The following is a 14,075-nucleotide window of genomic DNA, read 5'->3' on the forward strand; positions in this document are numbered from 1 at the left end:
CTTTTGCAAGGAGGGAATGGCAGTGATTTTTTTCTTTTCTCCTCTCTGCTGGGGTCAGGTTGGTTGTTATAATTACACAATATCCGGTTTTGTTTTGTTCTTCTTTTATTTACATGTAATTAATGTGTATATTATTCTGAAGAGAGAAACTCAGGGTCTGGGGGTGGTGGTGGTTAAGGAGGCTGGTAACTCCCATTTGAGGTTACTAGGGGAAGAATAGCAGATCTCCCTGGGATACTCAGGGACCCTAGCCCTTCCTTGATCCCAACTGACCAGGATAAGTAGGGGGGAGATGACAAGAGGCCAGGACTGAGAGCTTACTTTGCCCTGCATCTGTTCATAGAAATCTTCTCATGTTTTTCTGAATTCTTATTTGTCATTTCTTATGGCACAGTAATAATCCTATCTCAGTCACTTACTGTGTGACCCTGGCCCAGTCACCTAACATTTCCCAGCTTCAATTTCCCTGTCTGCAAAATGGAGATATTGATAGCCACCACCTCACACGGGATTTTGAGTGGTTCAAATGAGACAATGCTTGTATTGTAAATGCTTTTCAAACCTCCCAGTCTCCAGAAACGTCTGCTCCTTTTATTAGTCGGCTCCTGGCTGCCTCACCTGGCACAAGAGAGAGAGAGAGAAAATAGATTTTGACGAATTTACAAATAAATAAATATCCAGATCAAACACTTTTTTTTTAAGGAAAGAAAAGAACATTTATCTTCAGTTTTAATTTAACAAAGATCCCTCCCCCTTCACGCACACACCCACGTTTTACACATGCTCATACTGGTCCTAAATTCCTAACTTTCTCATCTTGAAACAGGCCCAGCTCCAACTTGGGAGGAGGCCGGGGTAAGCCCAGCCAGGCCCTGCTCTGACTTGAACCTGAGATCTCCAACCCCTCCCTACCTGGACCAGCTCTGGGCCTCCCAAGTTAGCTTCTTTCCATCTGCCCTGCCCAGCACCACACTCTGCTCTTGAAACTCCCGTCCTGGGACCCTCCCAGTCCCAATGGGTGAGTTCAGCACATGGCCTGCTCTATGGAGTCTTCCTCAACCATGTACCACTCTAGCTTCCTGCGAACCACCCTGCAGCTGTATCCCTAACCCTCGATCCCTTTCCCCACCTTCCAGCTCTAGAACTACCATTCCTGGGAAAGATTTGTCAGTCAACTCCCTTGTGGTTCCAACTCGCCATCCCTGTGATGTCCCAAACAATAGCATTCCTTCCTGGCCACCACCAGGCCCCTGTATGGTCATCTTCCCTTTATTAAAATGTAAGCTCAAAAACACCTAAAAGAAAAAAAAATGTCATCTCCTTAGGGGGAGGGACCATCTGCTTTTGTGTCTGATTCCTCAGCTCTTAGCTTGGGCCTAGGCATACAGTAAGTGTTTACTAAATGCCTTTTCTGAGCACTTTGCAAACCTTAAATGTTAGTTATCACTATCATTCATTCATTCTGAATCCTACTTTCCTGGGCCCTGGAAGGAAGACATGGGGAGCATAAACCCCAGGGTGGCAAATGGGAATTACTGTTCTTGGGCAAATTCATTTGGGAGGGGAACGTGCAGGGAACACTTTGCCCCGAGGGACAGTCATGCAGGGATGGGAAGTGGTGGGTCCTCCAGAGATCACAGCCTCTACCCCAAAGCCACCATCCCAGGGAGGAGCTAGAGGAAGGGAATGAGGTAAATGGTGATGGAGAGAGGGAGACCCTGGAAGAGGGTGCTTGGAGTGGGTAGCCAAGGGCCAGGAAGAGGCCTGGAGACTTCATGTGGCTTCAGTGGAGACCTACAAAGCTTGGTCAAGGCAGGCCAGTCACAGAGAGGGTGCTTCCCTTTACCCCACCCCTTCTTGCCCAAGCACAGGAATCTGGGCGTTGAGTTCCTGGCTCATATCATAGAATATCCCTATCATGTATCATACAATATTCCTAGGGATGTTAGAGGTTTCCAGATCCACCTGTCAGATAGAGAAGCCTCCCACAGGCAGAAAGAAGGGCCCGTGGGCAGCAGGGGGGAAGCCTCTTTATATTGACCCCACCTGGGGGCAAGAGGCCAAAGCAGACCAGGACCCCGCCCTTCACCCAGTTGGGCTAAAGAAGCTGTCAGACTTGTTTCTTCTTCTGTTTCCAGCCGCCCCCACCTCGCCTGTATAGGATGCTGTGTCTAGAATGACCCAGAAAGGCTGTTTTAGAATCCATTGGTTTGTTAACCTTCGGGCCCCTCCCTGGGAGATGGAGGTCTGCCTGGTTGCTGAGGACCTGAGACACAAGTCTCAGGTTCAGGGGTCTGGATGGCATTTCACATTTAAGAAGTTTCCTCACTGTGGGCCAGGATCTATTTATGAGAATGGTCTGCTCTGATGTCTCAGAATCCCCTCCAGCCTTGCTCTGGGAACCCTCTCCACTGGCGTGTGTTCTAGAACCTGCCTCTCCTCATCCTGGAAAGCTCCATTACTCTGGTCCCTTCCTTCCCCAGGCCACATACGTATGTTTGGAGAGAAGACTTTTTTCAAGGTCCAGGCAGGCCACAGTGCCTCTAGTGGGGCCCCCTTCACTCCCCCTGCCCATCCTAACCTTTCCTTCTCAACACCCTTGGATTGACCCACACACCTTCAACATCCTGAGCCCCTCCTTGGGGCTGCTCCCTTCCACAGACTCAGATTATAGCCCTGCTAAGGGCCAAGCAGCTCTTGGCCTTCGCAATACTCTGGACCTCTTTGGCAGTCAGACTAGGACCCCTTCTAGAATTATGCGTTTAAATGTATGAAATCAAATACATAGAATTACAAAGAAAACCAAGAGAAATATAGTTATCTAAGTATTTTAAAATCTGTAAGTTACATAGGCAGTTATTGATTAAGGCATTAAACGACATTTAAAATGTTTGTCCTTCCTTTTTTAGGAAGACTAATGACCTCATAGGGGCGTCTGGATTCGTGTGTGAATTAAATCTTAATTAAATTAAGTTAAATCTTTAATTGAGGCAGAGGTACACAGTCATCAGCCCCACTCTTTCTTCCAGAGCCATTGAAGTCCAGTAGCAATGGCCTGGGATGCAGTGGGTGACCTTGGCACCTTCCATTTCTGACCAACCTCTACTCGCTCCACAGCGCCTTCATGGCCGTTGGGACAAATTGTTCTCATCCACCCATTCTGCTGGGGGAAGTCTTCACATGCTTGGGGTAGACACCCCCCTTACTCACCGATGGGTTTAAGGCCTGTGGGGTACCCTCCACGTTGTTTAGCCCCTCCGCCCCGCTGGTTTTACTGGGGTGTGGCCTCGGCACATGCTACCGATTCTTGGAGCCTCAGGGGAGAGCTAGGTGAAGACAGGCGTTGCAAATACAGGCAAGTTAAAGGGCCTATCGACTAGAAGAATTTAGAAGCAACGATGAGTGTGAAGAATATTTTGAAGTGTCTGAAACAACTTGTCATGTGACATGAAAATATCTGGGATCCCTATCGGCGACGAAGCCCCAGATGCTGCTGATTTTGTGCTGTGTTTTGTGGCCTAGATCCATAACGAAAGAAAATACTAGATTTGAGCTAGAGTTTAGTGAAAATAGAGACGTGATTTTTTTCCCTGCTCAATTTCACAAACTCCCTGACATCTCTGGATAGACTCTGCCTTAGGACTTCTGGGAAGCCAGGGGCCCCTGTCCTGGGTGGTCTCTGAGAGGCACTGTGGCTGAAGAACCCGCAGCCCTGCAGCCCCCCAGCCTGAGCACCTCTCAGAGTTTAGCTGAGCAGGTCGCAGGATACCAGACGCACAGTCTATCTGACACTAGACACAGAGTCTATCTGTCCCCAGGCCTGTGTTTCCAGCTTGCTAGGACCTGCCAGAGCCCTTCCCCTTTGGCACAACCTTCAAGAATCCAGGGACACGTAGGCACAGTAGCCGGTTCAGTGGTAGCAAAGGACTGGAAACAAAGTATTCCCCAAGGACTGGGGAATTGTAAACCAAAGTCAGCCTGTCAGCAAGCATTTCATGTTAGTGTTTACTATATACAGGCACTGTGCTAAGTTCTTGGGATACAAAGAAAGTTAAAAGATGGTCCCTGCCCTCGAAGGGCTCCCTCAATAATAGGGGGACAGCCTGCAAACAGATATGGCCAAATGAGATCTGGACAGGACAAAGCGGAGAGTATCCACAGGGGGAAGGTACCAGTGTGAAGAGGGATTGGGAAAGGCTTCCTGGAGGAGGTGGGATTTCAGCTGGGACCTGAAGGAAGCAGGGAAGCCAGAAGGAAGAGTTGAGGAGCTAGTGTTCCACGTGTGGGGGACAGCCAGAGAAGATGGCTGATGTCCAGAGATGGAATGTTTTGTTCAAGAAACAGCCAGGAGGCCAAGGTCACTGGATCAAAGAGCATGTGGGGGGAGTGAGGTGTAAGAAGAATGAGAAGGTAAGGGCAGCTAGGTGGCGCAGTGGATAGAGCTCTGGCCTTGGAGTCAGGAGGACCTGAGTTCAAATCCAACCTCAGACACTCGACACTTACTAGCTGTGTAACCCTGGGCAAGTCAATTAATCCCAATTGCCTCACCAAAAAACAAAAAAAAAAAAAACAGACAAGAATGGGAAGGTAGGAGGGGGCCAGGTTAGCAAGGGCTTTGAACATCAAACAGAGGATTTGTCTGATCCTAGAAGGAAACGGTGGCTCTCCAGCCGTTTTCAGTCATGTCTGACTCTTGCTGACCCCTTGGCAAAGACACTGGAAGGATTGGCCATTTCCTTCTCCAGCTCACTTTACAGATGAGGAAACGGAGGCAAATAGGGTTAAGTGACTTGCCCAGCATCACACAGATAGTAAATACCTGAGGCTGAATTTGAACTCAGGTCTTTCTGACTCCAGACCAGGTGCTCTATCCACCATGCTACCTAGCTGCCCCTAAGAATAAAAAAAAAATCAATAATAATTTCAAAGGAGAGGGGGGAGAAGGAATCCTGGGCCCCTTCCACAACATGAGAAGTCACCAGAGTAATTGCGAGAGCCTGACAAGTGTCAGCCTTCTCCCCGCTATTCAGCTTTCCAGCTGCAGACTGATCTTAAAGCCCCAAAGTCTTTAGCAGCTCCTTCTCCTTTACATTCGTTTGCTTGTTTCTTCTGATTAGGCAATGGGGTTAAGTGACTTGCCCAGGGTCACACAGCTAGTAGGTGTTATGTGTCTGAGGCTGGATTTGAACTCAGGTCCTCCTGAATCCAGGGCCGGTGCTCTATCCACTGTGCCGCCTAGCTGCCCCTCCATTTACATTTTTAATTTTCATTGACAAGTTCTCATTTTCTCTCTCTCTCTCCCTTTCTCTCTTTCTCTCTCCCCCTTTCTCTCTCTCTCTCCCTCCCCCGTCTCTCTCTCTCCCTCTGTCTCTCTCCCCTTTCTCTCTCCCTCTCTCTCTCTTTCTCCATCTCCCTCTCCCCCTTTCTCTCTCTCTCTCCCCCCTCCCTCTTTCTCTCTCTCTCTCTCTCCCCCCTCCCCCTTTCTCTCTCCCCCCCTCCGCACCACTGCCCTCTCTTCCCATTGAAGAATTTTTTTAAACCCTTAAAGCCATATAGGCATAACCTAGCAAAACAAATTTTCATACTGGCTGTGTCTAAAAATGCATGTCTCATTCTGTATTCTAAGCTCACCAACTTTCTGGCACAAGAGAGATGGGCTGTTTCCTCTTCAGTCCTCTGGGAATTGATCAGAGTTCCAAAGTCTTTTATTACTGTTTGTTTTTAACAGTTATTGTATTGTACAAGTTATTCTCCTGTTCCTTCACTCTATCAATTCATACAAATCTTTCAGGTTTCTCTGAAACTTTCCATTTTGTCATTTTAATAGCAGAATAATCACACTCATAATTTGTCTGTTACATACCATAATTTAGCCACTACCCAGTAGGTAGGCACCCTCTTTGTTTCCAGTTTTTAGCTACTATGAAAACAGCTGCTATAAATATTTTTGCACATATGGTTTCTTTTCACTTTTCTTTAATCTCTTTGGAGGTGTAGGCCTAGAAGCAGGTCAAAGGGTAGGCACAGTTTAATGGCTTTTAGGGAATAGTTTCAAAATGTTTTCCAGAATGGCTGGTCCCACTGACAGTTACACTAACAATGTATCAGTGTGCCTGTTTTCCCTTAGCCCCTCCAACACTGGTCATTTTCTGATTTGCCAGTCTGATAGGTGTGAACCTCAGAGTTGCTTTTATCTACATTTCTCTAATTATCAGTGAAGAGAGTAAGCTGTACCCCACTCTCCCAGGGCCAGGCAGACTGCACCCACCCCTCAGGGTTCTAGGGTATCCTGATGACACCAGTGGGTGTCCTTTTTCCTTCTGCTTTCCGTTTAGAGCACCAGTGACTAGGCTTCCAATTAATTTCAACCACTTAACACTGATTACCTTCTAAAATGGGCTATTTGCTCCAAAGATATAGTAACAACAAAGTGCAAAACATTTCTCTGAATCCCTTGAAGGTCTACTTCCCCCCTACACCATGCTGAAGTCTAGAGTATAATAATAATAATGACAATAGCTAGCATAACAAATCTTGAAGGCTTAAGGCAAAGTGTTTTACAAATCTCATCTCATTTGATTCTCAAATCAACCTGGGAGGTAGGTGTTATTATCATCTTCATTCTACAGAACTGGAAACTGAGGCAGACAAAAGCTTAAGTGCCTCCCTCAGGGTTCCACAGTGGGCATCAGAGGTGTGATGTGAGCTCAGGTCTTCCTGAGTCCAGGTCCCATGTTCTTATCCACCTAGCTGGCTCAGCTTAGCACAGTACCTACGTGGCCTGGGTCCCTCCAAGTTCAGCTCCAAAGGTGACATCACTGCCAGATGAATGAAGCCTTGTCTCAGGCAAGGCTGGGCTGGCCCTCCCATGCTGTAATGGAAGCAAATCAGTGCATAGAGCACCAGGTCTGGGGTCAGGAAGTCCTGAGCTCAAATCTGGCCTCAGGCAGTTCTTAGCTGTGTGACCCTGGGCAAGTCACTTCACCCTATTTGCCTCAGTTTTCTCATCTGTAAAATGAGCTGAAGAAGGAATGGCAAACCACTCCAGTATCTCTGCCAAGAAACTCCAAAATGGGGTCAACAAAAACAAGGAGAGCTAGGAATAATTTTTATATTTTAAAATATGATAAAACTTTACTTGGAATAATTTTTACATTTTAAAATACGATAAAATTTTACTTAGTTCCAGCCTTACAGAAAGAGATGGTGGCCTGAATTTGGCCTGTGGGCCCTCGTGGGCTGATCTCTGGTCAAAAGTGCATTGAAGGCATACTGCTTTAGTGCTTGTCCAAAAGGGAGGCCTCCCTCTGGGACTGGGCATCCTCAGCATCCTCGGGCTTGGCGAACACCACCCCATTGTATAGACTTGCTGTGGTTTCTTCCTTATCCACTTTGTCCTGCTGCTTTTCTCCTCTGTTTTGTATCAGAGCAGTTCATTTTGATGGTCACTCTTTCGTATCAAAGCTTGAGGTCTGGGGATCCCATTCCCCCTTCATTATGTTCTCATTATTTCCCTGGAAGTTCCAGGCCTTTGGTGCCTCCAAATGCATTTTGTTATTATTTTGTCAAAGGCTATAAAGTGTCCTCTCAGTAATCTCCCTATTGCTACCATGATGAAATACATCTCAGCTTAGCACTTAAAGACATCTGCAATCTCTATTTCCAGCCTTATTTCACATCACTCCCCTCTCCCATAATCTTTGTTACACAGGCAGCTAGGGGATGCCACAGTGGCCAGAGTGCTGGGCTTACAGCCAGGAAGACCTGAATTTAAATCTTGACCTCAGACACCCTGGGCAGGTCACTTTACCTCTTCTGCCTCAGTCTCCTCATCTGTCAAATGGGGATAATAATAGCACCTGCCTCCCAGGGTTGTTTTTAAGGATCAAATGAAATGATCATGTATTTATTTATTTGTTTGTTTTTAATTTTTTATAGTATTTAATTTTTTCCAATTACATATAAAGACAATTTTTAGCATTAATTTTTAGAGATTTTGAGTTCCAAATTTTTCTCCCTCTCTCCCCTCCCCTTTTCTTTTCTTATTAATTTATTTTGATTTATCAACAATCACTTCCATAAGCTTTTGAGTTTAAAATTTTTCTCCCCCTCCCTCCCCACCACCCTCCCCAAGATGGCGCACAATCTGATATAGGCTCTACATATACATTCCTATTAAACATATTTTCACATTAGTGATGTTGTAGGTAAGAATTAGAACCAATAGGAGGAACCACCAGAAACAGGAAACAAAACACAAAAGAAGAAAAAAAATAGCAAATAGTCTGCTTCGATTTGCATTCAAACTCCATAGTTCTTTCTCTGAATGTGGATAGCATTTTCCATCATGAGGCCTTTGGAGATATCTTAGATCCTCGTATTGCTGAGAAGGGCAAAGTTTATCAATATTAGTCATCACATAACGTGGCTGTTGTTGTGTACAAAGTCCTCTTTACTCAGCATCAGACCATACAAGTCTTTCCAGGTTTTTCTGAAGTCTGCCTGCTCATCATTTCTTATAGCACAATAGTATTCCATTACATTCATATACCACAACTTGTTCAGCCATTCCCCAATGGATGGGCATCCTCTCAATTTCCAATTCTTTGCCACCACAGAAAGAGCTGCTATGAATATTTTTGTACATGTGGGTCTTTTTAAAAAAAATTTTATTAATTTATTTTAATTTATCAACAATCACTTCCATATGTTTTTGAGTTGAAAATTTTTCTCCCCCTTCCTCCCCCCCACCCTCCCCAAGATGGTGCACAATTTGATATAGGCTTTACATTTACATACCCATTAAACATATTTTCACATTAGTGAAGTTGTAAGTAAAAATTAAAACCAATAAGAGGAACCACCAGAAAGATGAAACAAAACTCAACAGAAGGTAAAAATAGTTCTTTCTTTGGATGTGGACAGCATTTTCCATCCCGAAGCCTCTGGAGATGTCTTAGATCCTCGTAATGCTGAGAAGGGTTCAGTTTAACAATCTTAGTCATTGCATAACATGGCTGTTATTGTGTACAAAGTCCTCTTGGTTCTGCTCACTTCACTCAGCATCAGACCATATAGGTCTTTCCAGGTTTTTCTGAAGTCAGCCTGTTCATCATTTCTTATAGCGCGATAGTATTCCATTACATTCATATCCCACAACTTGCTCAGCCATTCCCCAATGGATGGGCATCCTCTCCATTTCCAATTCTTTGCCACCACAAAAAGAGCTGCTATGAATATTTTTGTACATGTGGGTCCTTTTTCCCATTTGTTTGATCTCTTTGGGATATAGCCCTAGAAGTGCTATTGCTGGGTCAAAGGGTATGCGCATTTTTATAGTCCTCTGGGCATAGTTCCAAATTGCTCTTCAAAATGGTTGGATCATTTCACAACTCCACCAACAATGCATTAGTGTTTCAGTTTTCCCACATCTTCCCCAACACTTATCATTTTCCCGTTTTGTCATATTGGCCAATCTGATAGGTGTGATGTGGTACCTCAGAGCTGTTTTGATTTGCATTTCTCTAATCAATAGTGATTTAGAGCATTTTTTTCATATGACTATAGATGGCTTTAATTTCTTCATCTGAGAACTGTCTATTCATATCCTTTGACCATTTATCAACTGGAGAATTACTTGTATTCTTATAAATTTGACTTAATTCTCTGTATATTTTAGAAATGCCTCCCCTCCCTTTTCCCCAAAACAGCAAACAGTATGATATAGGTATGTATATGTGTATATATAAAATAATCATGTGAAATATATTTCCATAGAGTCACAGTTGTGAAAGAAGAAACAGACCAAAGGGAAAAAAAAACAATGAAAAATATAAAGAAAGTGAAAATAATATGCTTCAATCTGCATTCAGACTCCATAGTTCTTTCTCTGGATGTGGATAGCATTTTCCATCATGGGTCTTTTGGAGTTGTTTTAGATCTTCATATTGTTGAGAAGAGCTAAGTCTATCAAAGCTATCGAACAATGTTGCTGTTACTGTGTACAACATTTTCCTGGTTCTGCTCACTTCACTCAGCATCAGTTCATGTAAATCTTTCTAGGTTTTCTTAAAATCTGCCTGCTCATCATTTCTTATAGCACAATAGTATTCCATTACATTCATATACCACAACTTGTTCAGCCATTCCCCAATTGATAGGCATCCCCTTAATTGCTAATATTTTGCCACCACAGAAAGAGCTGGAGACGATATTTAGCAAGCTCTTTGCAAAACCTTAAAGGGCTATATGAATGCTAGCCCAGAACGTAGCCCCTTTTTAGCTCTGCCTCTTAGGCTCCCTGCATTTCTTTCTGAGAGCAGTTATGATCTCCCCAATAGAACATAAAGCCCTTAAGGACAGGGGTCGGTGTGTTCCCTTCTGGGGAGCAGAATGAGAATAGTTGGCTGAGTTTTTTTGTTTCCTCTATTTGTCCTTGGAACCTTCTGTGGTGGAGGAAACAAACCTCTGTCCTGAGTTGCCTTTTCTAGAAGGGTGCCTGTTACCCACTTTGTGGAGATACCCCAGACATGAGCTGCACTAAAACTTTAAGAGATTTCTCTAGGCAAAGAATTGGAAATTGAGGGAATGCCCGTCAATTGGGGAATGGCTGAACAAGTTGTAGTATATGAATGTAATGGAATACTATTGTGCTATAAGAAATGATGAGCAGGTAGACTTCAGAAAAACCTGGAGAGACTTGTATGGTCTGATGCTGAGTGAAGTGAGCAGAACCAGGAGAATGTTGTACACAGTAACAGCCACAGTGTGCGATGACTAAAATTGATAGACTGAGCCCTTCTCAGCAACACAAGGATCTAAGACATCTCCAAAGGCCTCATGATGGAAAATGCCATCCACATCCAAAGAAAGAACTATGGAGTTTGAATGCAGATCGAAGCATATGATTTACTATTTTTTTTTCTTCTGTTGTGTTTTGTTTCCTCTTTCTGATGGTCCCTCCTATTCTTCCTTACAGCATCACTAATGTGAAAATATGTTTAATAGGAATAGGAATAGGCTATATGCATAGCCTACATCAGATTTCGAGCCATCTTGGGGAGGGAGGGGGGAGGGAGAAGGAGAAAAATTTTAACCTCAATAGCCTATGGAAATGATTGTTGATAAATCAAAGTAAATTAATAAAAAAAAATTTAAAAAAAAGGTTTCTCTAGTGTTATTCCAGGGTAGGGGGTAACAAATCAGAAGGGGTAGAACCTGGCTCTCTTCTTTGGGATCAGGATGAATCTGGGCCCATGTGAGTCCCAGCCAGGGCCCCTTCTGGGAGAGGGCCCCTTGGGCTATGGTTATGCAAGAGGATTCTTTTCCTCCTAGAATTCTGGTCTGTTTGTAGTGAAAGTCTCAGTCATAGGAAACATCTCCTTCCTGTGCTGTCCTCCCCTGTAAAAGGCAATGCTATGACTCATTTATTCTCCCAGTATGAATATCAGAGCCACCGCTCCCAAGGACATGTGTAGACTAAACCCGGTCTCTAATGGAGACTGGAAAACTGTAGTCAAAGGAACCCCAGCATCACATGGGGATTCTTTTGACCCTACCACTGAATTCCTCTTCTCTCACGAAGATCCTTATAGTCAGAACCATATAGTGGGTGCTGGCCAGAGACAGGGGCTACGTGTGTCTCTTCTCCAGAACTTCCAAACAGAGTGATTTTTTTAAAGGGCTTTTTCAGGGGGTGGGGAAGGCATTTAGACTACCTCACTGTATGACTTTCGACAAGTCCCTTCCCCTGTTTGGGGAGAGAACCAGCAGGCCCTCTACTATCTGACTCATTGCCTTTCCACATTTATTTCCTATTATTCTCCTTAATGTATTGTTTCTTCCAGTCACACTAGCTCTCTAACGCTATTCACAGCCAGAGAAAGAACTACGAAGTCTGAATGCAGATGGAAGCATACTATTTTCTCTTTTTTGTTTGTTTTTTCTTTCTTGTGGTTTCCCCCTTTTGTTCTGATTCTTCTTTCACAACATGACTAATGTGGAAATGCATTTAATATGGTTGTACATGTATAACCTATAGCAGATTGCTTCCCATCTTGGGGGAGGGGACAGGGGAGGGAGGGAGGGAGAAAAAAATTTGGAACTCAAAAATCTTATAAAAATGAATGTTGAAAACTATCTTTACATATAATTGGAAAAAATAAAATACTATTAAATGGAAAAAAAAACCAAAAAAGAATTACAGTTCTTCAACAACAACAAACTGGCTTTCTAGCTTTTCTCTGTATGGGACATTCCATCACCCATCTGTATGTATTTGTACAAGCAGTCTCCCATGCCTGCCACGCCCTCCCTTCTATAGTTATTAGCACTCTCTCTGCCTACAAATGACTTCGTTCTACTTTTTTTTTTTAAGTGGCTACACGAATTACACAGAATAACAGAATCTGAGAGATGGAAGGAACCTTAGAGACCACATAGCCTGACCCAGACCTGAAAGGAATCCCCACCACAGTCTCTCTTTGAAGACCTCCAAGGACGGGGAGCTCACTACTTCCCCAGCTAGCCCACTGCATTTCCGGGTAACCCGCAGTGTTGGTGGGTCCTGAACTGTCTCTTTGTAATTTCCTCTCAACTCTCCAAGTTCTCCCCTTAAGTACCAGACAGAACAAGGCTCATTTCTCTTCCACATGAGTCTTTCAGATACTTGTAGGAAACTCTCAAGTTCCCCTTGAGCCTTCTCTTCTCCACACCCCCAGTTCCTTCAGCAGACCGTCCTGTGGCACGGGCTCCAGACCCTTCACCATCCTGGTAGCTATTCATCAGATTATCATGTTCCTTTTTTTTTTCTTTTTCTTTTTTTTGCTTTTTGGCTAGGTGATCTGGGTTAAGTGACTTGCTTAGGGTTACCTAGCTAGTAAGTGTCAAGTGCCTGAGGCTGGATTGGAACTCGGGTCCTCCTGACTCCAAGGTCAGAGCTCTATCCACTGCGCCACCTAGCTGCCCCTGTCATATTCCTTCTTAAACCATGGTGCCTAGGACCGAGTACAGTATTCTAGGCATTATTTGGCCAGAGGAGAATACACTGGGGTTACAATGGGGTTCTTATTCCTGGAAGCTCTGCCCCTCTGAATGCAGCCAAAAATCTCATTAGCTTTTCTGGCTGACCCCTGACTCGTTCCGAGCTTGCAGTCCACTTAGACTTCCAGATCTTTTTCAGACAAACAACTGTCCAACTATGCTTTTCCCCCATCTGTTGTTTGTGAAGTTGGTTTTTTTAACCCAAGTGTAAGATTTTACAGTACTTCCCTACTGAATGAGTTCATCTTATTGGATCTCGTCCAGTGCTCTAACCCATCAAGATCCTTTAGGATCATCTACTGTGTTAGTTATACCTCCCACTTCCATGTCATCTGCCAATTTGTTAGCATGCCATCCATCCATGCCTCTCAGTAATTGACAAAAATGTAAAGCACAGGGCCAGGCACAGATTCTTGGGGCACTCCACTAGAGACCTCCTGCCAAGCTACCATTGCACCATTAATGACTACCCCGAGTCTGGCCATCCAACCAGTTTGGAATCCATCTAATTGTAAAAATTCATCTCTCTCCATGTTCTCCACAAAGCTAGTAGGAGATATGTTATCAAAAGTTTTGCTGAAATCTAGATAAAACTGTTCCCAAGAGTTATCAGGCAAACTGGTTTGTACTGGTTTGCTAACCCTGTCAAAATAGGAAATGAGGTTGTTCTGGTATAACCTGTGCTTGACGAAGCCAGGCAGCCTCTTTGTAATCTTTGCTTCCTTTTCTAATATTTGCCAACCACCTCTTTAATGATCCCTTCTAGAATTTTCCCAGGAAATGAATTTAAGCTAACTGAACTACAGTTGGTAGACTCTGTTCTCTTTGCTTTCTTGGAAAAATTGAATCTTCCAGTCCTCCTCACCTGTTTGCGACACTTTTTCAAACATCACTGGTGGTGTCTGATCAATCACATCTGTCAGGTCTCTGGAAAGCTGCAAATGTGACTCATTTGGGTACTTGGATTCATCAAAGTGTAGCATATACCAGGGCTATTCTCTCCCACCCCACCACCACTTGCCCTGAAAGCTTGG

Source organism: Phascolarctos cinereus, unplaced genomic scaffold (assembly GCF_003287225.1).
Source record: "Phascolarctos cinereus isolate Bilbo 61053 unplaced genomic scaffold, phaCin_HiC Scaffold_726;HRSCAF=1367, whole genome shotgun sequence".
In the NCBI taxonomy this organism is placed as follows: domain Eukaryota; kingdom Metazoa; phylum Chordata; class Mammalia; order Diprotodontia; family Phascolarctidae; genus Phascolarctos; species Phascolarctos cinereus.